Consider the following 25,847-nt stretch of genomic DNA (forward strand, 5'->3'; position numbering starts at 1 on the left):
CTTATTTTTAAATGTATAATAAGTTATTATTGACTGAAGTCACTTGTGCTATCAAATGCTAGATCTTTTTTATTCTATATAAACATAATTTTGTACCCATTAACCATCCCCACTTCCTTCCTCCCCACACCACTGCCTTTCACAGCCTCTGAAAACCATCATTCTGTTCTCTAGTTCCATGAGTTAAATTGTTAATTTTTAGCTCTGGCAAATAAGTGAGAACATGTGAAGTTTGTCTTTCTGTGCCTGGCTTATTTCACTTAGCATAATGACCTCCAGTTCCGTCCATGATGTTACAAATGAGAGGATCTAATTTTTTATGGCTGAATAGTACTCTATTTTGTATATGTACTACATTTTTCATGCATTCATTTGTTGATGGACACTTAGGTTACTTTCAAATCTTCGCTACTGTGAATAGTGCTGCAATACACATTGGAGTGCATATATCTCTTCAATATACGAATTTTCTTTCTTTTGGGTATATACCTAGCAGCAAGGTTGCTACATCATATGGTTGTTCCATTTTTAGTTTTTTGAGTAATCTTTAAAGGTTTCTCCATAGTGGTTGCACTAACTTATGTTCTCACAATTGGTGTACAAGGGTCCTGTTTTCTCCACGTGTTCGCCAACATTTGTTGTTGTCTATCTTTTGGATGAAAACCATTTTAACTGGGGTGAGATGATATCTCATTGTATTTTTGATTTGCATTTATCTGATGATCAATTATGTTGAGCACTTTTTCATATACCTGTTGCCATTTGTATGTCTTCTTTGGAGAATTGCATATTTAAATATTTTGCTTATTTTAAAAATCAAATTATTAGGATTTTTTTTCCCTGAGTTGAGTTCCTTATATGTTACTGTTATTAATCCCTTGTCAGATGGATAGTTTGCAAATATTATCTCCCATTTTGTGGGCTATCTCTTCATTTTGTTGATTGTTTCTTTTGTTGTACAGAAATTTTTTAACTTGATGTGATCCCATTTGTCAACTTTTGCTTTGATTGCCTAAGCTCGTAGGATATCGCTAAGAAGTTTTTACCCAGACCAGTGTCCTAGAGAGTTTCCCCAATGTTTTCCTTTAGTTTAGTTTTATTCTTCTGCATATGGTTATCCAGTTTTCCTAGCACCAGTTATTGAAGAGACTGTCCTTTCCCCAATGTTTGTTCATGGTTTGTCAAGAATGAGCTGAGTATAGATGTATGGATTTATTTCTGAGTTCTCTCCCTATTCCATTGGTTTATATGTCTGTTTTCATGCCTGTAACATACTGTTTTAGTTACTATACCTCTGTAGTACAATTTGAAGTAAGGTAGTGTGATTTCTCCAGTTTTGTTCTTTTTACTCAGGATAGCTGTGGCTATTCTGGTTCTTTTATGGTTCCATATAAATTTTAGGATCATTTTTTATATCCTGTGAAGAATGTCATTGATATTTTGATACGGATTGCATTGAATCTGTAGATTGGTTTGGGGAGTATGGACATTTAACAGGATTCATTCTTCTAGTCAATGAACGTGGAGTATCTTTCCATTTTTGTGTCCCCTTCAATTCCTTGCATCAATGTTTCATGGTTTTCATTTTAGAAAACTTTCACTTCTCTGGTTAGGCTTATTCCTAGGTTTTTTTTTTTTTTCTTTTGTAGCTATTGTAAATGGGATTACTCTCTTGATTTCTTTTACAGGTTGTTCACTGTGTGCATATAGAAATAAACTGATTGCTGTATGTCGATATCATATCCTGCAATTTTACTGAATTTGTTTTTCGGTTCCAATAGTTTTTTGGTAAAGTCTTTAGGTTTTTCCAAATATAAGATCATATTATCTGCCAACAAGCACAATTTGACTTCTTCCTTTTCAATTTGGATGTCTTTTATTTCTTTCTCTTGTCTGATTGCTCCAGCCAAGACTTGTGGTATGTTGAATAAAAGTGTTGAAAGTGGGCATCTTTGTCATGTTCCAGATTTTAGTGGGAAGACTTTCAGGTTTTCTCCATTCTATATGACACTAGTTGTGGGTCTGCTATACATTGCTTTTATTGTGCTGAGGTATGTTACATCTAAACCTAGTTTTTTGAGGGTTTTTTTTTTTTTTTCATGAAGGGATGTTGAATTGTATCAAATGCTTTTGCAGCATCAATTGAAATGGTTTTGTGATTTTTATCCTTCACTCTCTTGATAGGATGTATCACACTGATTGAATTGTATATGTTGAACCATCTTTGCACCCCTGGGACAAATCCAACTTAGTCATGGTGAATGATCTTTTATGTGTTGTTGAATTCGGTTTGCTGGTATTTTGTTGAGGATTTCAGCATCAATGTTCATCAGGAATATTGGCCTGCAGTTTTGTATTTTTCATATGTCTTTATCTGGTTTTGGTATTAGAGTAATACTGGCCTTGTAGAATCAGTTTGGAAGTATTCTTTATTACTCTATTTTTTGAAATAGTTTAAGTAGGATTGGTATTAGTTCTTTAAATGTTTGGTAAAATACAGCAGTGAATCCACTGGGTCCTGAGCATTTCTCTGCTGAGGGAATTCTTATTATAGCTTCAGTTTCATTACTTGTTATTGGTATGGTTATGCTTTAGTTTTCTTCATGGTTCAATTTTGGTAGGTTGTATGTGTCTAGGAATTTATTCATTTATTCTAGGTTTTCCAATTTATTGTCATATAGTTGCTCATACTAACCTCTAATGATCGTTTGGATTTCTGCAGTATTGGTTGCAATATTTCCTTTGTCATTTCTGATTTTACTTACTTTGGTCTTATCCCTGTTTCTCTTCCTTGGGCTAATGGTTTTTACAATTTTGTTTATCTTTTCAAAAAAAAAAAAACAGCTTTTGTTTAATTAATCTTTTGTATTTTTTTCTTTTAATTGCATGTATTTCTGCTCAGATCTTTATTATTTCTTCCACTAATTTTGGGTGGGCTGGCTCTTGCTTTTCTAGTTCAAGGTGCATCGTTAGATGGTTTATTTGAAGTTTCTTCTCCTTTTTCGTGCAAGTATCTATAGCTATAAACTTCCCTCTAAGTATCGCTTTTGCTGTATCCTATCAGTTTTGGTATGCTTTGCTTCCATTATCATTTGTTTCAATAAATATTTAAATTTCCTTCTTAATTACTTCATTGACCCGCAGGTCATTCAGGACCATATTTTTTAATTTCCATGTATTTATTCAGTTTCCAAAATTCCTGTTTTTATTGATTTCTAGTTTTATTCCATTGTGGTCAGAGAAGATTTTTGACATAGCTTCAATTTAAAAAAAAAATTAAGACTTGTTTTGTGACCTAACATATGGTCTATCCTTGAGAATGATTTATGTGCTGAGGGAATCAATGTGTACTCTGTGGCTGTTGGATGAGATGTTCTATAAGTACCTATTAGGACCTTTTGATGTGTACTACAGATTAAGTCTGATGTTTCTTTGTTGACATTCTGTCTATATAGCCTGTCCAATACTAAAAGTAGGGTGTTTAATGTTCTAGCTATGATTATGCTGGGGTCTATCTCTTTCTTTAGCTCTAGTAATGCTTGCTTTATACATCTGGGTGCCCTGGTGTTGGGTACATATATATTTAAAATTGTCGTATCCTCTTGCTGAATCAACCCCTTTATTATTACATAATGATCTTGTCTCTTACAGTTTTTTGAACTATAGTATTATAGTTAGTATTATAGTTTTTATAATTCTGTTTTGTCTGATACAAGTATAGCTATTCCTGCTCGTTTTTCATTTCCATACCTTTATTTTCAACCTATATTGTACCTTTATAGATGAAATGTGCTTCTTGTTGGTAATAGACTGTCGAGTTTTTTGTTTTTTTGTTTTTTCCATCCAGTCACTCTCTTTGGATTGGAGAATTTAGCCCATTTACATTCAACATTATTATTGATAAGTAAGAACTTACTCCTGCCATTTTGTTATTTGTATCCTGTTTGTTTTGTGGTCTTCTTTTCTTTCATTCCTTTCTGTCTTCCTTTTTGTGAAGGTGATTTTCTCTTGTGGTATGTTTTAATTTTTTGCCTTTCATTTTTTGTGTATCTGTCATAGGACTTTTATTTGAGGTTACCATGAGGCTTGCAAATAACATCTTACAACCCATTATTTAAAACTGTTGACAACTTAACATTTATTGCATGAACAAAGTAACACAGAAACAGAGAGAAAACTAATAAAAATTCTATAGTCTAACATCATCCCCTTGCTTTTTAACTTTTTGTTATTTCTGTTTTATTATATTATGTCTGGAAAAGTTGTACTTATTATTTTTGATATGTTCATCCTTCAGTCTTTCCACTCACGATATCAATATTTTACACACCACAACCACTGTTACACTATTAAGTGGTTTTCTGTCTATTAACTACTACCAGTAAGTACTTTCAGATGATATCTTAGTGCTCATTAATGTCCTTTTCTTTTAGATTGAAGAGCTTCCTTTAGCATTTCTTGTAGGATAGGTCTGGTGTTGATGAAATCACTCAGCTTTTGTTTGTCTGGAAAGACCTTTGTTTCTCCTTCATGCTTGAAGCATAGTTTCACCGGATATACTACTCAAGAGTTAAAGTTCTTTTCCTTCGGCACTTTAAACATGTCATTCCACTCTCCCCTGGCCTGTAAGATTTCCACTGATAAATCTGCTGCCACGTGTATTGATTTCTATTGTATGTTACTTGTTTCTTTTCTCTTGTTACTTTTAGGATCCCTTATTTTTGACATTTGGGAATCTGAGTATTCAATGTTGAGGTAGTCTTCTTTGGGTTACATCAGCCTGCCACCTAGGGCTAAAGTGGGGGATGGGTTACATCAGCCTGCCATCTAGGGCTAAAGTGGGGGATGGGTTACATCAGCCTGCCACCTAGGGCTAAAGTGGGGGATGGGTTACATCAACCTGCCACCTAGGGCTAAAGTGGGGGATGGGTTACATCAACCTGCCACCTAGGGCTAAAGTGGGGGATGGGTTACATCAACCTGCCACCTAGGGCTAAAGTGGGGGATGAATGATTCACCTCGGCTAGGACTGGTCTAAATGCTTCCTCCATGGGTACCAGCTGAATTCTGCCTGGTGTTGCTTTCCACTGTGATAGGACAGCACTGGGTCCCAATGCAAAGTTCCACGATAACTGCACTCTCCCCCCAACAAACACACTGGTTCTCTCTCTGTGCTGGGAGATGGGGAAGCATAGTGTAGGCGATTCAAGACTGTCTTTTCTACCCTCTTCAGTGCCTCTTTCCTTAACATGATGTTAAAACCAGTTGCTGTGATTGCTTATCTGATTTTTGGTTTTTAGGAAAGTGTTTTTTTCTGTGTGTATAGTTGTTCAATGTGATGTTTCTGCAGGGAGGATGATCAGTGGAGGCTTCTACTTGGCCACCTTGCTCCATCATCCCCCAACTGTGATAGATTTAATATGTATTTGTATATTATGCCTAATCTTTAAGTAATAATAGGACTATACTCATTACTTTCAGTGTCTTTCTCATTAGCTAATTCTGTATGTTCCTGGTATTCTTTACCTTTATACATTATACATTTTTTTCTTCATGCTTTCAATACTTATATCCTCCTTTCCTCAATATATATTAAAGTGCCTGGCATATTACAGGTGCTCAATAAATGTCTCTGAATGCTGAGACAGTGACCTTTTAAAAATAGATTTAGCTCTATATTTCCTCTTACATTGTTAACATCTTGATAATGGTTACAAGGGAGTACAGTCACCCCCCACACTCATTTTTTACTCATATGTCAGTATCACATATTAGATAGATTTCCAAGTCAACAGCTTCATTCAATAATGTATTCAAGAATCCACATTTCAAAATAATTTAGAAAATAAATTGATTAATTTTTAAAGGTCAATAATGAAGGGCTTAAGCTGTAGTTATTAAATCAATCATTTATTCACTTACCAAACCTTAATTCAGTAACTCAAATGTGCCAGATGTTGTTATAGACTCTGGGAATCTTATATAAACCTTAGACGAAAGTGAGAGAATAGTAAAAGATAAACATATGTATATACATACACATATATACACATATACATATATACACCACACATATACATACATACACCATTATCTCACTGAGGAGGAAGAGATTAATTTTCGCTGGAGTTCAAGACTGTATATAGGAGACCAGTCAGTAACTGGAAAGATCAATACCTGTGCCTGCCAAAAAAAGAGTAGGAAGACAGCATATGGCTGAATTTCCCTCTGCCTAGATTGCTTTTTTCCTTTTTCCCACCATGAGATTTTTTAATGAATAGTCTAATACTTTCCGGTATAAAAATGTATGTAAACCCCTTTATTATTAGATAATGACCTTCTTTGTCTCTTATAGTTTTTTGAACTATAGTGTTACAGTTAGTATTATAGTTATTTAAATCTGTTTTGTCCGATACAAGTATAGCTATTCCTGGTATTGCTTTCCACTGTGATAGGGCAGCACTGGGTTCCAGTGCAAAGTTCCACAATAACTGCACTCTCAAAGAGCTTCAACCACTAATGGACTATTGGTTTGGTCAATGCTGTATCAAAGGCAGCTGCCGTGTAAGGAACAAGATAAGAAGGTTATTCCCCGTGTTGCATCACTTGGAGCTGGACCAGTGGTTATAATAAAACAGACACTGAGGGGACTTGAAAAATAAGAATAAATGATAGACTCAGTCACATATTTGCTTCCTAATAAAAATTTCTGGTAATGGTTTGTTTATTCATGTTGATATGTCTTCAGAGATGAGAAGAAGTAAATATTGCATGACACACAATAGTTGAGTCATTTGTTTTGAAAGCACATCTGTTTAGAGCTTACTTTTCTACCTCTGTTAAATAATAAAATTGATCAGTTAGTTGGCTATGACATGATAATAATATTTCTTTTGAATCTAAATCTCCATTATTTCCACAGCCGTTTTCAAGGTTAATATAAAGAATCGTGTTACAGCGGTAGTGGTAAATACTTAAAAAGTTTTTTAAAAAAAGTAGCAATTTGACATTATGAATGTTATTTCTTTTATAGTAAATTAAAGGATAAATATTGATTTAAGATAAATATGATTACATTATATGAGAGTTTGGGAAGCACAATTCAACTATTTGTCAAGCCAAAAAGCCATTCTCTTGAAACATTGTGGCCAGGGAAATATATAGAGAGATGCAATTATACAACATTTCAAATCGATCAAACTAACTAGCTTCAACATGGGTCATAAACTGGCAGTCTTGGAGCTGAATATGACTGGCAGATTTTTTTTCTCTCTGCCTGAAACATTAATGAATGAAAGAAATAGCAAGAACTTAACAATTGGCAGATATCAAGCTAAAATTTTCATTTTGATATTTTCTTGCAATATGATAATGCTGGCCTTCCTTGCTTCATGGCAACAATCCAGGTGCAGCTTAGGAGAAAAAACTACCTTTAGATAGTGCATGCATACGTTTTGTGCAGTCCTTACTGAGCCACTCCACTAATCTATTTGGTTTTTTTTTTTAAGTTGACATTTGTCTTAGTGTTAAAACTATAAATGTTGACTCATATATTCTTCCCAAGGCATACCAATGGAAGATACCATTGTTATTAGTATTAAAGCAGTAAGATCGTGCCATAATTTAATATGTTAAAACCTTCTTATAAAATACAACAAAAGAGAAAAGCCTCTTTCATAACTTTCAAATTCCATGAAATCCTCTGTGTATGTGCGTACGTGTGTGTGTGTGTGTGTATGTGCGTACGTGTGTGTGTGTGTGTGTGTGTGTGAGAGAGAGAGAGAGAGAGAGAGAGAGAGAGAGAACATTATGTATGTAAACTATCCAAATTCTCCAAGGAACATCAACAGCTCTTACTCATTTCTTTTCGTGTCCTAGTAGATGGTTGTTAACCTGTGGGAAAGCAAAATAGAAACTGAGCTACCATATGTTATCTATGCCGCACCAGACACTTGGTATCATGATTAATTTGTTTCTTCAACAGTGATCTTTACTGCAAATGATTTTCAGATTTTCCTCTTTGGGGAAATAATTTGGATACATTTATAGCAATATCACTTAAAACAATTCTGCAAACACTTATCCAGGATGGTACACTGAAATGTTTGTAAAGAGACATGAAATATGGAATATAGGATTTTAGGATGGAAATGGATCTTTCAGTCTGTGTTGATGGGAGTTGTTTTAATCTTGAATCTTTTGCCAGAGTAAACACATCTGCAGCTCATATTCCTCAGTATTTGAGGGAAGAACAGTCTCAAATTTTGTTAAAATACAGTGCTAATTACATTTTTAGTTTCTGTATATTCCTTTGAGAATTTACAGGCACATTATTAATTTTCAGTAAAATCTTGAAGCTCACTTTAAGTAAACTGGAGAGGTGCAAAAAATCTGCCCTAATAAATGTATGAGGAATCAATGTTCACAGTGTCATTATATTATTGACAATAATTTCTCATAAATGAAATCATTCTATCTAAATTAGGCTGCTAGACATAAATAAGTCTCTTCCCTTTGTCCCCAACTAGTAAGAAAAAACTACACTAGTTATTTTGTGTGACCATGTTACACAAAGGAAGTTAGAAGGGAAGTGACAAATAGTTATATGGCATAAGTAAAATGAATAGCATTCATTTGTTCATTGAGATATTACGCTTACTCTGAGAAAGCCACTGTGCCAAATACTTGAAATACTAAAATGAAGATGACACTGATCCTGTCTTTTAGGATAAACATTGTAATTTAGTTTAACTTCTCATGTTATTTCCCTCATATTTTCATAATATCATATTCTCCTATGAGTAAATATAAGGCCAAGAAAATTTAAATACTACAAACACATGTATTTAGAGGTTAATTCTATATGTTAGTCTCTGGACCACATTTGTTCTATCTAGTTAGAAAAAATCATTCATCTCCCACTGACTGGCTAGAGTATTATTGAATAAATGCAACCCTCTGGAAAGTGAATTGCTCTTCCAGTAAATGGACTGGAGAAGATGTTGTGATTCATTCTATAATGATAAGGGTTAATGTTGTACTTATCATGAAAAGTTTTAAATATATAGAATGTCCAAAAAATCATATAACAGATATCTGTGTTGCCAAACCATTGTATTAATCATAATTAATCCAGATTTGTAAAATCAGAATAATATCCATGTAGTCTATACTCAAAACCCTTGTCAATCCAAATCCTCCTGCAAGGGTGGTTAGAAGAAGAGCACAGGTTATGTCAGTCAAACACAATGATGCAAGGTTAGGAACCAAGGGATTACTCATACAAGTAGGTTATGTGATCATCTAAATCCACCAAACAGATATGGAAGTCACTTTGTCAATTCAAACTCTTACCAGAATGTATTGCAGTGAATCAAAACAAGAACGTGTGTTGACCTGGAATCAAGTGCCAGCTTGAGATAAAACAGTAAATTTGAAACCAACATAGTGCATAAAAGGGGAAGTGAAACAATGTAATTCAAGTCCATGAAGGAGGCTGATGTGACCAAACTGTACTGTTAATATCTTCATCATGTGGCACAGGAGGGTGAAAGACGCAGAAAGGGGCAGACCATTTCCAAATATTTAAATGAAAACGTTTTTACTTTTGAAATAGAAAAAACATTTGAGGATTTTTAAATATCATATATGGTATACTTCCAACTTACAGAATAAAGGTTTGATGTTTAGTAAGGTTTGTGTTTTCTTTAAATCTATAATTTTGATGCGTCTGAATCTTGAAACACCAAAAGAACAGGAGCGTGGTAAGCATAATGTGATGTTTTTTAAGGCCTACCTCCAATGAAGTGAAGGAGGACATTTGTTTCAGAACTCAAAATCACAAGGCAGTAGCCTCCCCAAAATGTACCTGTGATTATTTTTTCTGCACACAACCATTTGCAAGAGAAAACTTGGCAATGAATTTTTCTGACTGTTTTTCTTTCAGTTTATGGACAGTGAATGACTAGAAATACATCATTCTCCTAATTTAGCCTGAAATATGATTTTCCCATGGATGATGAATGAATCTCATAATTTGCTTAAATCTCTAAATGACTGGATGACTTTCATCAGATTTCTCTGTTTGCTAATTCTAGTGTTCTTATATCATGCCAAATAATAAACATACAAAGTTAGATGAAATTGAAAATTATATTCAAAATAATAAGCAGTTGTAGAAAGATGATGAAGTTACAGGAGGAGTTGCTATAAATCAGGAACAAGACTTAAAATAACAACAAAAACAGATCCATGACAGAAATCCTTTAAAGTCATAATACTTACAGTCAGCCTGTTGTTTTGCATCAGGACTGTGGAAAGTGGGAAAAGAAAACTTCAAGCCGATTTATTTTACCTGCAGTGCTTGTAAATGAGATGGGTCTTTCTAAGCTTTCCAATTTTTAGTAGATTCAACAGTGAAGTGATAAAATTAAAAAAGAGAAGAGATAGATGTAAAGCATAAGATTCCCACCACCATCCTCTCACTCCTCCATCAGTCTAGATGATGTTAGTCACATAGACTGATGGAGGGAGTAAAGCATCACATAACTAGGTACAATTTTAAAATCTATGAAAACCTAGACAATCACCTTGACTGGATTTAAGTCATTTACTTTGTATAAGTCACTTCTTTTCTATAATGGGTTCGACTCTGAGAATGGAGTGGCAAGATTAGTTCAGAGTACTCCTAAGAATGGAGACTCATTCAAGCTGGATCCAGGACTATAAGTAGTAAAGAATACATATTTTTATTATATATTCCTATTTTATATTTAGCCTTTTAGCACAGCAGAGTCCTATAGAAGTTTTAATGAAGATGGGAGTGTTCTATTGTACCTTTCAAGCCCTTGAAATATGTCTGGTATGACTAATAAACTGATTTTTACATTTTATATTCATAAATTTAAATATCCACATATGGGTAGTGGCTGCCGTATTGAATAGCATACTATTTGTGTATATAGAGTTCACGTATTTCTCTACTAACACGAAGAGGGACTAAATAAGCCAACAAAAAGTACATAAGTGAAAGAAGAATAATGGGAGAAACTTCAAAATATATTAAAGGGAGTTTATTCTATATAATGTGGGAGAGCAAATTTTTAAATAGTTAACACTTGTACCATTGTCTGAATAGGATTTTTAAAAGTTGAAATGTTAACCCAAATAAGTGGAAAGTTTATATTCACTTTGGTATAAAATGGGTTGGGCACCTTTTCAAACAGATGGTTACAAACCAGTTACTTATAACAACTTCATGCAGCTGTAACCCTCCTTTGTCATTGGACACCAACCAAATAGACCTACTCAGGGTTTGGATATCAATTTATTTTCTATCAGGTAACAGTTTGTGTTAATATTTCTATTAGGACCCACTATCCTTAGAAAAATGATCCTCTAGTTAAAATGTGAAGTCCATGCTTAAATACATCGTCTATGTTCTTATATACCATGAAATGTTTGGGATTCTTGAAGCAACTATGGAAACCACCACCCACAGAGAAGAAAATAGATCCACAGGTCAGTATTCTATAGCTAAGAAGGATACTTTCTATCTCTTGCAGGTTTGTTCTCACTTTTGGAAACCTTACAACTTTCATTATTCGTAATTTTCACATGACCAAATGAATTTTAATTGACATTACTTTCCATGTTGCTGCCCTATTAACTTTGTATAAATAAATATCATTTAATTATAAACGCCTTAATCAAAATTGCTTCATATAGAAATTACATGTATTTGAGCTCTCACTGGATTTTCTTCTGACTGACACGCAACTTACATCATTCATCATCTTAAAGAATATCTGTGGAAAAAAGCAAATGTGTGTGGGAATCTTCCAAGAGAAGAGACAAAAGATTTATTTATATACATGTGCATATAATAGCTCATGGGTAAATGCACTGATTTACAATGGCATAAACTTTTACAGATCCATCCTAAACTTTAGGGAGAAAAGAGTAAAATTTTTATGTACTCATTACTAATGTTTGTTACTCATTACTTTTAAATTGTTTGTTTGATATTTTGCTTTCTTGTCATGGATTACTGTTGTTGCACATTTTGTTATATCATTTATAAAATATATATTATACAATATTAATCTTCAATATCATTGGGTCATATAACATTTATAATGCAGTAAAATTATACAGAAAAAAATAACCTCAAAGTATTTTTATTATGACAAAATAAAAATATGACATGATTATTCTAAAAGGTAACATTTATAGTAACATTTATAGTATACAAACTTCTATTATATATTGGTTTATTTAATTTATGAGAATATTTGATTGAAAAATGAAGAAAATATTATTTTTCATATTTTTATTATTAATATCACAATATAGTGACTAACTCTGAAAGCTCTTCTTACCTGTTGTAACTTTTTCTCATTATTTATAATCCCTCATTATTTTCCTTTATACAACTTTAAAAATTTGCAAATAATTGTTTGGGTGTAATTTTATATATTAAATATCACTCTATCCTCTAGATATTAAACTCCATTAGTGCAGGCTTCTGCCTGAGTTGTTCACATTGTATAATTGTGTTTCATCAGTACTTGGCTTATGGTAAATTCCCAAATATAATTTGTTAAATGCATGAATGGGATGAATAGGTATAGAATTCATAAATGAATAAAGAGCTACAATTTGCTAAGCTCTGACCTAAAAACCTCAGCAAAAAAAAAAAAAAAAAAAAAAAAATCTGCTTTTCCAATTAGAAAATTAAAGCCTAGTCCTACCTCCAAACGAAAATAGAGATACTCATTTCTATCCTGATGAGAAAGATAACAGAAACAATTATATGTTACTTTTGCATTCCATGGCTTAAAACTTAATTTTATACATATTATCTGATTAGATAATCTCAAAACTCTATGAAGTAATTTTAACCTAATATGATTTTGGATGACATTTCTAATAAGAAATAACTTTCACAGCCCTAGTGGTTAAAAAGTAGAAACACCAAGATTCAAACCAAAGTGTTCTGATTCTATGGTTCTTTCCTCCTCCAGGCTCTGCTGACACTATAACCTGGAATCCAGCTGTTTCAAATAAACTTAATCAACCTGGCATAAAAATAAAAGTTTCTGGCAGAGACAAAAAGAAATTATGATCATGTTATCATGTAATACAACTGAGATTATTGCTAAGTGCTGAATATCTCTAAAGATTGATTTTTGGTGTGGTGACAAATGTTTGTGCCTACTTATTACTGTCCAACCTATTAGCTAGTAGTAATGTCATTCAATGCCTTTTGTATGAAGCCTCAAAATGTTTTCAGAAAACTTTGACCAGAAATTTACAAGTCTATAACTATGCTTCCCAACTTTAGTCCAGTACCCTATTCCTGAGGTGAGGAACATATTTTTAGGAGTAATTATTTCAACATATATTTAGTAAGTTTTATACTTACCAAACATAACAATAGGTATGGGTATAGAATGCTAGATTAAAAGACACACTTTCTGTCTTTTGGGAACCTTGAAATGTAATGAGAGCCAGATAAAATGTTAATATATAAATAGTTGAATGTGTGAATAGGTGAAGGGAAAGGGAGAGGAAGCAAAGTTAAATTGTGATAAAATTAAATAACATATGATAATGAGGAGGTAGACTTAAGTGGGAAGAAAAGGTTCTTGATGAAAGATATAGATATATATATATTTATATATTATATGTGTGTGTGTGTATATATATATATAAATTCAGAAAGACTAGCTTTGTGAGAGATTGAGGTGAAGCAGCATATTGTTTCTCTGAGGAAGAACCACATGTGCAAAGGAATTGTACCGGGAAATATTTGGCATGTTAAATTGTCTCCAATTAATGTAGGATGGCCGGAACGCTGTGGGTTGAAAAAGCAGGATGAATCGGTTCTGTATGTTCAAATAAGGCCATGGTACAAAGCTTGGACTAACATCATCTGATGTTTGCGAATGTTGAATTTAAAATTATTATTTCCAATAGGGCATGTGTGAAAGCTTACATATCCATTAAGTGCTTAGTTGTTGTCTGTGCAAAAGCTGGTGTAAGAATGGGAAGATGTGTAAGGATTTGTGATAGATTTTGGAGGTAGAAATTCAATAACCTGATGATGAATAGGATAGAAGGAGTCAAAGAGGTGGAATAACTAAAAACGACTCACAGGTTTTTGTCTTTAGCAATTGCCATACCATTAGTTATTATTCCCACTACATATTAGAGGATGTTTGTAAACTATTTGTAATGTTTTAAGTGGGAGGGAAAAAAGAAGAAAAGAAAATGGGAGGCCGAAGAGAAGAAATAAGGCAATCAAGAAGCAAGATACAAAACAGGAAGACTGGTGATGGAGGAGACAGAGTAAAATATCAAAAGGCAAAGTCCTCAGTTTATTTTGGTATTTTGTTCTTGTTTGTTTTTGAGACAGGGTTTCACTCTGTCTCACAAGCTGGAGTGCAGTTGCATAATCATAGCTCACTGTAGCTTCAAACTCCTGGGCTCAAGCAATCCTCCCACCTAAACCTCCTGAGAAGCTATGTATGCCACCATGCTTGGCTAATTTTTTAAAATTTTTTGTAGAGATAGGTTTTTGCTATGTTGACCAGACTAGTCTGGAACTCTTGTCCTCATGCTATTTTCCTGCCTTGGCCTCTCAAAGTGCTGGGATTATAGGCATAAGCCACTGCACCCGGCCCTGATCTTGAGAAAGCTGGAAGAATGCGATGTGCTGCATGTATGGAGAGACCGCTGTTTGTTATCAGGAGATACCTGTGTTTGCTGTAACAGAAAGAAAGATGAAAAAAAAATGAGTACATAGGTTAGTGGATTTGGTTTCAAGAATTTGGAGGTGTTACTCAGTTGATAGCTTCTATTTTCTCAAAAAGTTGAAAACCATCTCCTGAGTTGAGAGCACAGATTGAAACAGTGGCAGGAAACTTGAAGGAAGGGAAGATATGAAAAGGATGGCATTAAAGGGTGTGAAAACAATCCTTTCAGAAAAATGAAATACAACTTCTGGACAAAGTTGAGTGCCTATGTAAAATCTTGAGTTTTAATTAAAACCTGTCACTAAAACTCTATAATTTTTTCTATCAACATTGAACATCTGTGGTTCAAGTCTGAACTTAGAGAATGGTTGACTTGATCTTATATGAGGTGTTCCTCCATCTCGAATATTTCTGGAAGACTCAAGAGCTATCAGGACTTTTGAAAATAAAATAAATGAAATTTATATGAGCACACTATGGAATTACTAATTTGGGAAACAACTTTACGTTGTATATTCTGTCAATACTTATTCTTTTTATCATTTAAATATAAAATACATATAATACTGCTTTTTATAGTAAAATGAAAAAGTATTTTTTGTGTAAGACACTTTTTAAAAGCAATTTCTCTTTGTACTTTTAGTGGTATAAGCTATGTTTATTCCATTTGAAATTTTTTTTACTTTGTCTTATCTTTTACTTTCCTATTGCTTCAATCCAAGCTTATGCTTCCTTTATTTCTTACCTAGAAAAAATCTTTTCCAGAAAGGATAGCTTAGTTGATGCAGTAACAGAAAGTACTGAAAGTCTTAAAACAAGAAAAGTTCCTTTTCTTGTACTTTAAATATCAAACGCAGATCAGCAAGATGATTGTGGACATTTCAATCTCTAAATGATTCAAGCTGATTAGGTAAGATTCTAGCACTTAAAGTTATCTACCAAAATACCTCTGTTTTCGTTTTTTTCCTCAAACTTGATTATGTGGGCTGGGAGAGAGAATCAATGAGAAAGCAAAGCCAGAGTAAAGACCCCCATTTCCTGCTGATTTTCTAGAGCAAAATGACTTGAGTGAGTGTTTGAGAGATACCCTCAGAGGAAAAACTTCAAAAGCCATACTATTCGGTAAATGTCAAACGAGCTACCTAGGGACTTCCATCAAGGAGTTTGTGTTTTTGTTTTGTTTTACTTTATTTTAGTTGTTTTGCTCTGTCTTAGATAAGAGCCTGGCTTGTTGACCAAGAGCACATGTTTCTTAGATCTGTACAAGCCTAAATAATTAGAGAATATCTTTAATCAATTTTGCCTCCCATAATTCCCTCAGATAGAGTACAAATTTTACATTTGTCCAGAAAGGTCTTTTCCAATCTTGAGTAAACTATAGCACTAATTTCTGTAGATCAATTACAACGTAGAGCAACTCTAGGTAATACCAGTTGATTTCTGTTTTTTCTCAAACTAGGCAGAAGTATATTTCTTTATCCAGTAACATATTGATAAAATTATATAGTATTTGACTTGACTTATATTGAATTCTTTTTTAGATCTGAAACAATATCCTTGGCGTATTATAACAAAAGGATTCATAAATATCTTTTGCAAGTAAATTTTTTTTAAAAAATCAGGGCAGCCTGATCAACTATATAAGCAACTTACCTCAGACAGCCTACTACATTTGATGTGGGGAGTGGAAGCTACAACAAAACAGATTTAATGCAAGTTCTTAAGAAGATAGCCTCAAAAATGAAACATATTTTTCATTTCTGTACTCACAATTTAATTTCACAATATGTTTGAAAATCATTATACTGAATATATACAACTGAATATATGCAACAATAATATATACAACTTAAAAATGAAAAACATATTTTTCATTTCTGTACTCACAATTTAATTTCACAATATGTGTGAAAATCATCATACTGAGTATATATAACCCATTTTTACAGTGCCTGATACTATTCGGGTTTTACATCCACTAGCTGTTTAGTCTTGAAAATAAAAGCAAAATAGAATGAATGTTTTTTACAGCTGTTCTTCTACATGATATGAAAATGGAATCTGCAAAGAGATATTCACATTATGTTTCCTTTAGGTGTAAATGCAGCCAAATTAGTAAGGTAACACATCCCAAAAGGAAATACTATGTTCCTTGAAAGTCAGATAATCCTTAAAAATCAACTGTAAGTGAAACAGATCAGTCTGATATTTACCACGGTCTTTTCTATAGGGAAACACTATAACATTACTTGTATGTAATGGTTAAAAACACTAAAAATGGTAACTTTAGTGGATAAGATGTACAAGTATTGTGAATAGAGCTTGCTTTCTGTGGTTTCTTTTGTTTTCTGTAAGAGAAAATCCATACTAAATTAAATATAGAACCGAGCAGAGTTCACTTTTAACTTAGTAGATTATAGGTGAATAATTATGGGAATATTTAATTTAAGTTACTATATGGAAAATTAGATATCACAATTTTGGGTCACAGATAATTCATTACACCATTTAAAAAAATTGGGATTGCTCCCATCAGAAGTTCTCTACAACTTTTCGCTAACACTATATACAACTGAGCAGAAGATAGCGTTGGCTTTTACCTGCTCGAGCAGCAGACTCATCCCATTGAACAGCTCGCTCTCTGATTCAATGTTGTGAGACTTTCTTTAAAACTCTAGAATAACCAGAATAAGAACAACACAATAATAACTAAACTACTTTAAGTAAGGTCTAAGCTAAACTCAGTTAAAACTCGAGTGAGAAGAACATTCTTTATAAAGCATAGTTTATGTATTTCTATAGGGAACATTTGAATTCTGAGGTTGGGTCACTAAAAGGTACTAGAAAATTTTATTTTTCATAATTTTGGAGGTTCTAGATAATATACATACATATATACACATGCAGATATACAATATAGATATATATCTATTTAGAATACATTAAAAATACAAACACTAGATTCTTTTATCTCTCGGAGAGTGATTCTGAGCTTCACAAAACATCCAGCAGAGTATTTCCAGAGCACATTTTAAGTAATATGATATTTATGATGAAGAAGCTTGCGTGATTTTATACACAATTTCCCAGGGGATTTTTGGTTATATAATTAGGACAGGTTTACATTAGATTTTAACTAAATTAGCTGATTTTCAATAACATTATGGGAATACAAATATATATATATATATGTGTGTGTGTGTGTGTGTGTATATGTGTGTGTGTGTATGTATATTTAGGCAAGTTCGGTACACTACTGTACATTAATTTTTTGTCCATTCTTTTCTAATTATGTATTGTAACATTTCTTTAAAACTTGGTAAACTGGTGAAGGGAGAAAAAGTTACATTTGCCTCAGGTCTCGGAGGCCTAAAATGAAGTACTTGCTGATGAAGCAAGAATTACAAATGCATTTTACAACTGGAAAAGTTCTTTTGAACACTTTTCTCTTATTTGGTTGTCTTTGTCAGAGATTGGGGATAATAGATTATCATGTTTTATTAATAAAAGTGAAGGTCAGTACACACAGTGGGTAATTTGAGAAATGTCAATTTAAATCTTTTGCCCATTTTTTGATGGAATTATTAGATTTTTTCCTATAGAGTTGTCTGAGCTTCTTATGTATTCTGGTTATTAATCTTTTGTCAGATGGGTAGTTGGGAAATATTTTCTCCCATTCTGTGGGTGGATATAGAGAGTAGAAGGATGGTCACCAAAGGCTGGGAATGCTAGTGCAGGGGAGGTGGGGATGGTTAATGGGCACAAAAAATAGAAAGAATGAGTAAGACCTGCTATTTGATAGCACAATAGCATGGCTATAGTCAATAATAGCTTAACTGTACATTTTAAAATAACTTAAAGAGTGTGCTTAGACCAGGCACGGTGGCTCACACCTGTAATCCCAGCACTACGGGAGGCTGAGGTGTCAGAAAACTTGAGCCCAGGAGTGTGAGAGCAGCCTGGACAACATGACAAAACCCATCTCTAGAAAATAAAACTGACAAAAAGTAGCTGGGCATGGTGTTGCGTGCCTGCAGTCCCAGCTACTGGGGAGGCTGAAGTGGGAGGATCCCTTGTGCTCGGGAGGCGGAAGTTGCTGTGAGTTGAGATTGCACCACTGCACTCCAGCCCAAGTGAAAGAATGGGACCCTGTCTCCAAAAAAAAAAAAAAAAAAAAAAAAAAAAAAAATGTATTTGAATTGTTTGCAGCTCAAAGGATAAATTATTTGAATGACTGAGAGAATGGAAAAAAAAAGTAGGAAATTTTAGAGCAAATTGTCCTTTGAATATTAAAGTTTAGGGTCAAGATCCAAAGATAATAAATTATATATGTAGTGTTTTCTCCACGATTCAACAGAAGCATCTGTATATGGCATCACATCTTTAGAATGGCACATAGTAGCATGAGTTACAGCAAGCTTTTCCCTGACAAATACCATTTTTTTTCAAATGGATTTCTAGGCAATAGCCCAATTAGGCAACCCTAATAGGGTTGCCCAATACTGTAGTAACATTCCTGAACCTATACAATATTGGAAGAAGGGTTTGAATTTTGGGATCAGTCTGACAATTTGAAATGACAAATTCTGTGCTCATCTGTGTTTGTGTCTCCCAGTGGAAATAGAATATTTAAGAGATTAAACATCAGTCTAGAGAGTTGAGTAATTGAATCCCAAATGGTACTTCAGGCCAAGGTGGTGATTAATTTCTGGGGAAATTCACACTGAAGGCCTGTTTCTTTCTCAGTGCTGCTATGACATGGCGAACAAAATATTAATATTGGCATAGGCAGCATTAGATAAAAAATGCTACTGTGATCTTTGGTATTCAAAAACCAACTGAAATATTTACAATATGCCTAAATCAGGTTAACGTAGTGTGAAGGAAAAAACAGAACACAAAATAAAGTTTTACGTTTTTAAAAGGAGAAGTTACCAAGTAAATCTATAATTATCACAGTCATATTTTCATCATTTGTACTAATTTTAGAATGTTAATGTGTATTTGCTTGTATGTTTATGAATTAGAACATATTTCACATGTGTACACTATTTTCTGAGAAAAAATAATTGATACCATAAAAGTAAAACATGGTGTGGTTAAACTGGCAACAAAGACAAAGATGAAATACAAAATGAAGTCAATTGTAGGTGTACGAAGTGTAGCAAGGGTATAAAATTAGACATGTGGAGAAAGGGGAATTCCAAATTCCAAAATGTTTCCATTTCATTTAGCATCTGGTTGAAGTCATTGTAGCTAAATGTTTAAAGATGGTTAGCACATTTCAAGACAGGAAAAGAAACAGTTTAATTGGAATGGGACACATCCCAAAGGCTGAAAACCATCTAGCATCAGACTGGAGTTTGGGTTATAGCTTTATTACTAACCAAAATATTACTTCCGGTTGGAATTTTAAACCCCAATAAGACACAAGCCTGAATATACTCTGGTGTTTCTCTGCCCTAAATTATTGTTCTAGTCATCATTTTTTGTTTAGGAGAGAGACTGTCATTATCATCCTAAGGCGAAAAGAAGCATTCAAGTATATTATGAATATACTCTGGTGTAAGAGCCAGAGCATCTGAAACCACTATTCTAACATCATTTTAACTATTGCCCTGCCACATGACCTCGGGGTAGTCAACCTGATCTTTCTGAGGTCCTTGTCCTTTTTTATAAAATGAAAGTAATGTTCTCCTTTTCCTGCTTACTTCAAACAATCATTATGGTATAAAATGAGCTAATGGAATGTGAACAACCCCAATTCTAAGCTGTTCAATCAATGAAATGTATTAATCGATGCCAGGCCAACCACACTTCTACCAATCAATGAAATGTATTAATCGATGCCAGGCCAACCACACTTCTACCAATCAATGAAATGTATTAATCGATGCCAGGCCAACCACACTTCTACCAATCAATGAAATGTATTAATCGATGCCAGGCCAACCACACTTCTACCAAACATGAAGAGACTTCCATGATGGAGTGGTACAAACCAAAGATTCACTGCGGACTAGTTAATGGGCTAAAAGAGTCGGAATCCCAGTTTATATGATTATTTCCAGATCTAATTTACTCCACTCCTGCCCCAGAGAGTCAACTTCAATCTGTACTTTCGAGTTCCACTTCATATTTTTAGCAAGTGAGAAGGGTTTTATGTGATTTTGTTCTCTGAAAGCATGAAAAATTCCTCTTTTTTCTGTTATGAACTCGATTTAATCAAAATCAATCATTAATTGAAAAATCAAGTTTAAACCCTTGTTTACAGGTTGACAAAATTCTCAGACTAACAGTTTAAAAATATGCTTAAATAAACTCAATTTACTTCATTTGATTTCTTCTACAAACATTATACCAAGGATTACAATTTCAAACTTATTTTCTGGAAAGTAACAGTGTTAGTTATCCCATAGGCCTTAAAATTTTTAATCTGTGAAGACGTAACATATTTATGGGAAGACCAGTTGTACCAACAAAGTAAGACTGTGTTTAGGTATATTAACTGATGTAACCAAAACTACTGAATACCACATACCAAACTACAAATTAAAATGTAAAACTTTAGAGGTAACTAAGACACATTCAATCAGTAAGAAGCTCACTGACTATTACGGTGCACAGCAAAAATTACGCCTAGAGTTCCTGCACCAAAATAACCTGTTATGTTTATTAAAAATAGGACATATCTATTTTTACTTTTAAAAGTTAAGGTATCTCTACCTTACCTTCATTACTAGGTTGATGTAATAATTTTTTCTTTAATCACAGAAAGTTAGTAGATGTACTTCATAACTTTTAAGGCATTTTGTAAACTGAAGTCTTATGAGTTCATCAAATATCTTGATGACAGAATTTAGATGAATTCACAAATTTAGAATGGGTTCTAGATCCTAATATTTAATTAGCTCTAACTGTTTTAACTGTCTTATTAATAAAAGTTGTATCCCAAGTACTGACGAAATGTTATTGACATTCTTATTTTTCCTCATTCCACATTTATGGAAGATCTTTTTTCCATCACCTTGTATACAACATTTATTAATACTAACTTATAACTTGTTCCACTGGTTTTAATCAACTAGATTAACACGGTCAGGCTGTTTCCATTGACTGTACTCTCAAGTGCTGTCTGTTGGTTTTAATCAACTAGATTAACACGGCCAGGCTGTTTCCATTGACTGTACTCCCAAGCGCTGTCTGTTGGTTTTAATCAACTAGATTAACACGGTCAGGCTGTTTCCATTGACTGTACTCCCAAGTGCTGTCTGTTGGTAAAGGGCTTAGAAATGTGAAGTTGGTGGTGAACATAGGTACCATGTGTCTACAGGCTTGGAAGAAAGGACGATTCTTCCTAATCAGAACCAAAGAAGAGGAGACAGACAGTATTACTTAGCTTTTACACAAAGTTCCAAAAGAAAATCCAAAAAGCCATTATTAAGTGGGTGGATGGAAGAATCCCTGTTCTTAAAAGTTTGTTATCATGATTCATGGAGTCAAAAGGAAAAAGACAATCAAACAAACACAAACCATTAGAATGAAAACTGTGTGTGTGAATTTTGTTCTCAGAAGTTTGTATTCAATGCAGATTACTAGTGTGCCAAGGATGCTTTCCTTATTACAATTTCTACCAAATGATGCATTCCAAATCCTGAAAGAGCCTTAGGCTAAACTGCTTGCCTCTCTTATTCCACATGAACAGCTCTTTGCTGAGGAGATGATCCAGCCTCCATCCTGACCCAGCTTTGAGGCAGATGTTACCTCACTTATGGGGAAGTAATTCTCTTAATGCACTCCTTCCTGCTGTCAGTGTGGTGGAGGGGGATATGGGAAGTGGGAGGTTGACAAATGATTAATATTTGACATTATGCAGTTTTGAGTCTAAGTTCTGACCCCTGAAATCTCCCTTCATATATATTACCACTACAAAATATGATGTGTGTGTGAATATGTGCTTATCTATATTTCCAAAGCAATAGTGTGTTTTTACTAAATAAGTGAGAAAACACAGTGGCACTAATGATTAAAATGCAGAATAATTTTGTTTTGCTTATATCATTACTACTTTACCAAAAATCCAAATAGATTTCTCATGTAGCCAGTACATGTTGGTTCAGAAAAATGCTCAGCTCAGCAGTACAATCACCTACAAGAACAACACCATTTTGTCTTAAGATGAAACTGCATTTGGGGATATGGAAAGAAGAACAGTGATGTAGGAGAAACTTATGTTTTTGTTTTTGTTTTTGTTGTTGTTGTTGTTTTAGAGATAGCCTTGCTCTGTTGTCCAGGCTGCAGTGCAGTGGCACAGTAAGAGCTCATTTCAGCTTCAAACTCCTGGGCTCAAGCCATCCTCCAGCCTCAGCCTCCCAAGTAGCTGAGACTACAGGTGCGCCACCTTGCCCGGCTAATTTTTATTTTTATTTGTTTTATAGCGACAGGGTCTCACTAGGCTGCCTAGGTTTGATTTTTCATCCTGGCTTTATATGGATAATGGACACATACATCCAAGTAGGCTGGGTTCCTTGGTTTGATGAATGAGACAGATGATACTATTACCCAACAAATGTGAAAGACTTTTTTCAACTTCTATTTGAAAGAATATGTTGAAGTTTTATTTCCTATGTGCCAGTTATTGTTTCATACATTTTTTCGTGTCAGTTGATGATCATTTGATCATGCACCCCCGTGCATAAACAGAATGTCCACTTGTAGATGAAGAGACCGAAGTACACTCATTCACTGACGCAGCACACTTTTATAAAGTTACCAGAATATGCCAGACATAGCTCTGAGAACTGAGGAGGATCGTAGAGAAAACATACTACAGTCTTGGTTACTATGAACTCTACTGCCTAATCGGAGAAGCTTACACCCAGGAAGGGGCATTGCAAAAATTAGAGAGACTTCCGGAGGTTACAGGAGAGCTGGTGTTTCAGATTCAAGTCTTCTTTCTCCAAGTCAATTGCCATGTTCAGAACACGGTACTGTAGTTTGTGTTAGAAACATGAACGTCTCTTCTGATTTTTCAGGTTCATTGGGCCAGATATTATCTTTGTTAGTTCTTCTCTTGTTTCTGTCATCCATTTGTGCCACGGCAGCCATATTAATAGTCTTGTATTTTGTGTGTGTATGTGTGTGAGTGTGTGAATGTGTGAGTGTGTGTTTCCTTTCTCTAGTGGAAAAGAGATACTAGTCAAGAACTGGAGGAATTAAAAAGAGATTGAGAAGTACCAAAAACACTAAGCAGCCTAAATATCTATTATATAGTACAAATGAAAGAAAAAAGTCAAAAAGACAAATTGTTCCTATTATGTAAAACAGCAGGTAGGGCTAAAATGGACTTATAGTATGCATAGATATTGATAAAAAGTAATATTCTTGATATCAAACATAATGTTATTTATCTCATATCCTGTGATTATAGGTAGAGTTAAATGGTCAAATGTTTCAAGAATAATCCATTTGATAATCATTGCAGAGATTGCTGTTTCGAGCATATATTGGAATGATTTTCCAGAGATAGATGCAACATTAGATTTAAGGAAAGCATTTCAAGAAAGTAAATAACTAAAACAAGAAGTCACTCCGGAGCCGTCTTGCTGGGTGGATAAGTGCTCCTAACAAGGCACACTAGAAAACTGAATTGCAGAGATGTTAAATCACATTGCAACCCAAACCACATAATGAGACATGTGGCAGAACTGAAATTACTGTACAGTCACACTTTGCTTTAATCACTTGAAAAAATCCATATGTTTTGCACATGTGAGTTACTCAGTTATAGTCAGAATGCTCATCTTTAGGGAATATTGGGGAAACTAAATCTTAGCATCTAAGATATACTCACGCTACTCTCTCTCTTTTCCTCCTTCTTTATTAAGATTTTTGCACTTGCAGGATTTTTGTATTTAATGAAGTTCCAGCCCTAAGGCCAGCTCAATTTTGTCTTTGTTTGGCCTGTGCCTATAATTTTTAGTGTTGTTTTTGTCTTTCCTTGTTCTAATTGCCATGGAAGAATTTCTGCAAGCCTTGAACACCATCCTCAACTATAGAACATGAGTAGGCACCCACTATTTTCTCACGAAGCCAAAACAGCCAGAAGTCTAGCCAGTAGGGCTCGCAGCTCCTTCACACATCTTCAAGGCCGTTGTTTTTGAAGTGTTTGGTGATGAATTGGAACACAGACTGAGTACTGTAAGAAGTAAAATATGTTCCTGTGAGAGCAAAGAATAGCCTCCCATTCATCCCAGGGTATGTTGACCTTAGCACAGAGTCTCTCTTAATGCCCAAACTGCTGGGGCTTTACTTGGGGTCTTCTAATGGCACATCTGGAGTCTGTTAGTGACAGTGCTGCCATACAAACATCTTTCTGACTCTGGCCGTATACTTCGACACTAACATGGATTATTAAAACATTTAGGGAATTTCATCAAGTAATTTCGTGTTTGTCTACACACTGGTAATCATTGATTTGTATTGAATTTCATTTTTATTTTGGTGCCCCATAGATAAAAACAAATGTATATTTCTGCACAGTATATAAATGTGTGTATATATTTTTCATATTACAAAACTACAGTATATGCTTAATTCCAAGTGCCCTAACATAAGTTAGGTCATGCTGGTAAGGCCAGCGGATTCACGAAGGCCAGTTTTAGGGTCCAATGGGTTTAGGAGAACACTAGTATAAACGCAAGATGTCTATCTCCTTGAGGGAGCAAATGTGAAAAAAATGTGGATTAATGAGATGATTGCATATGTGTGGCTGTATACTTCTGTGTGACATGCATTTTATGATTTATAAACTGATTGTAAAATTGTTTGAAGAGACAGCCATTTTTGACTATATTTATGATGTGAATAAATCATAAGTAATCTTGATACAAATTTTTTCTTCCAAACTTTCACTTACCCTAATACTTGATACATAATGATTACTGAATAAATGCTGGCTGCTATGATAATTATTGGTACATACTTTATTCGTTCTTCCGGGGCTGCTATAACAAATTACCACAAACTGGGTGTCTTACACAACAGAAATTTATTCTCTCACAATTCTGGGTGCTAAAAACCCAAAAT

General features: G+C 34.1%; 1 protein-coding gene across 3 annotated transcripts in view; it reads left to right on the forward strand.

Moving 5' to 3' along the window:
• The window catches only part of ROBO1 (roundabout guidance receptor 1), a 1,154,304-nt gene that overhangs the window by 495,396 nt on the left and 633,061 nt on the right, over nucleotides 1–25,847 (forward strand). The gene's annotated exons all lie outside the window — the stretch shown is intronic.

The sequence above is a fragment of the Macaca fascicularis genome, chromosome 2 (assembly GCF_037993035.2).
Source record: "Macaca fascicularis isolate 582-1 chromosome 2, T2T-MFA8v1.1".
Taxonomy (NCBI): Eukaryota; Metazoa; Chordata; class Mammalia; order Primates; family Cercopithecidae; genus Macaca; species Macaca fascicularis.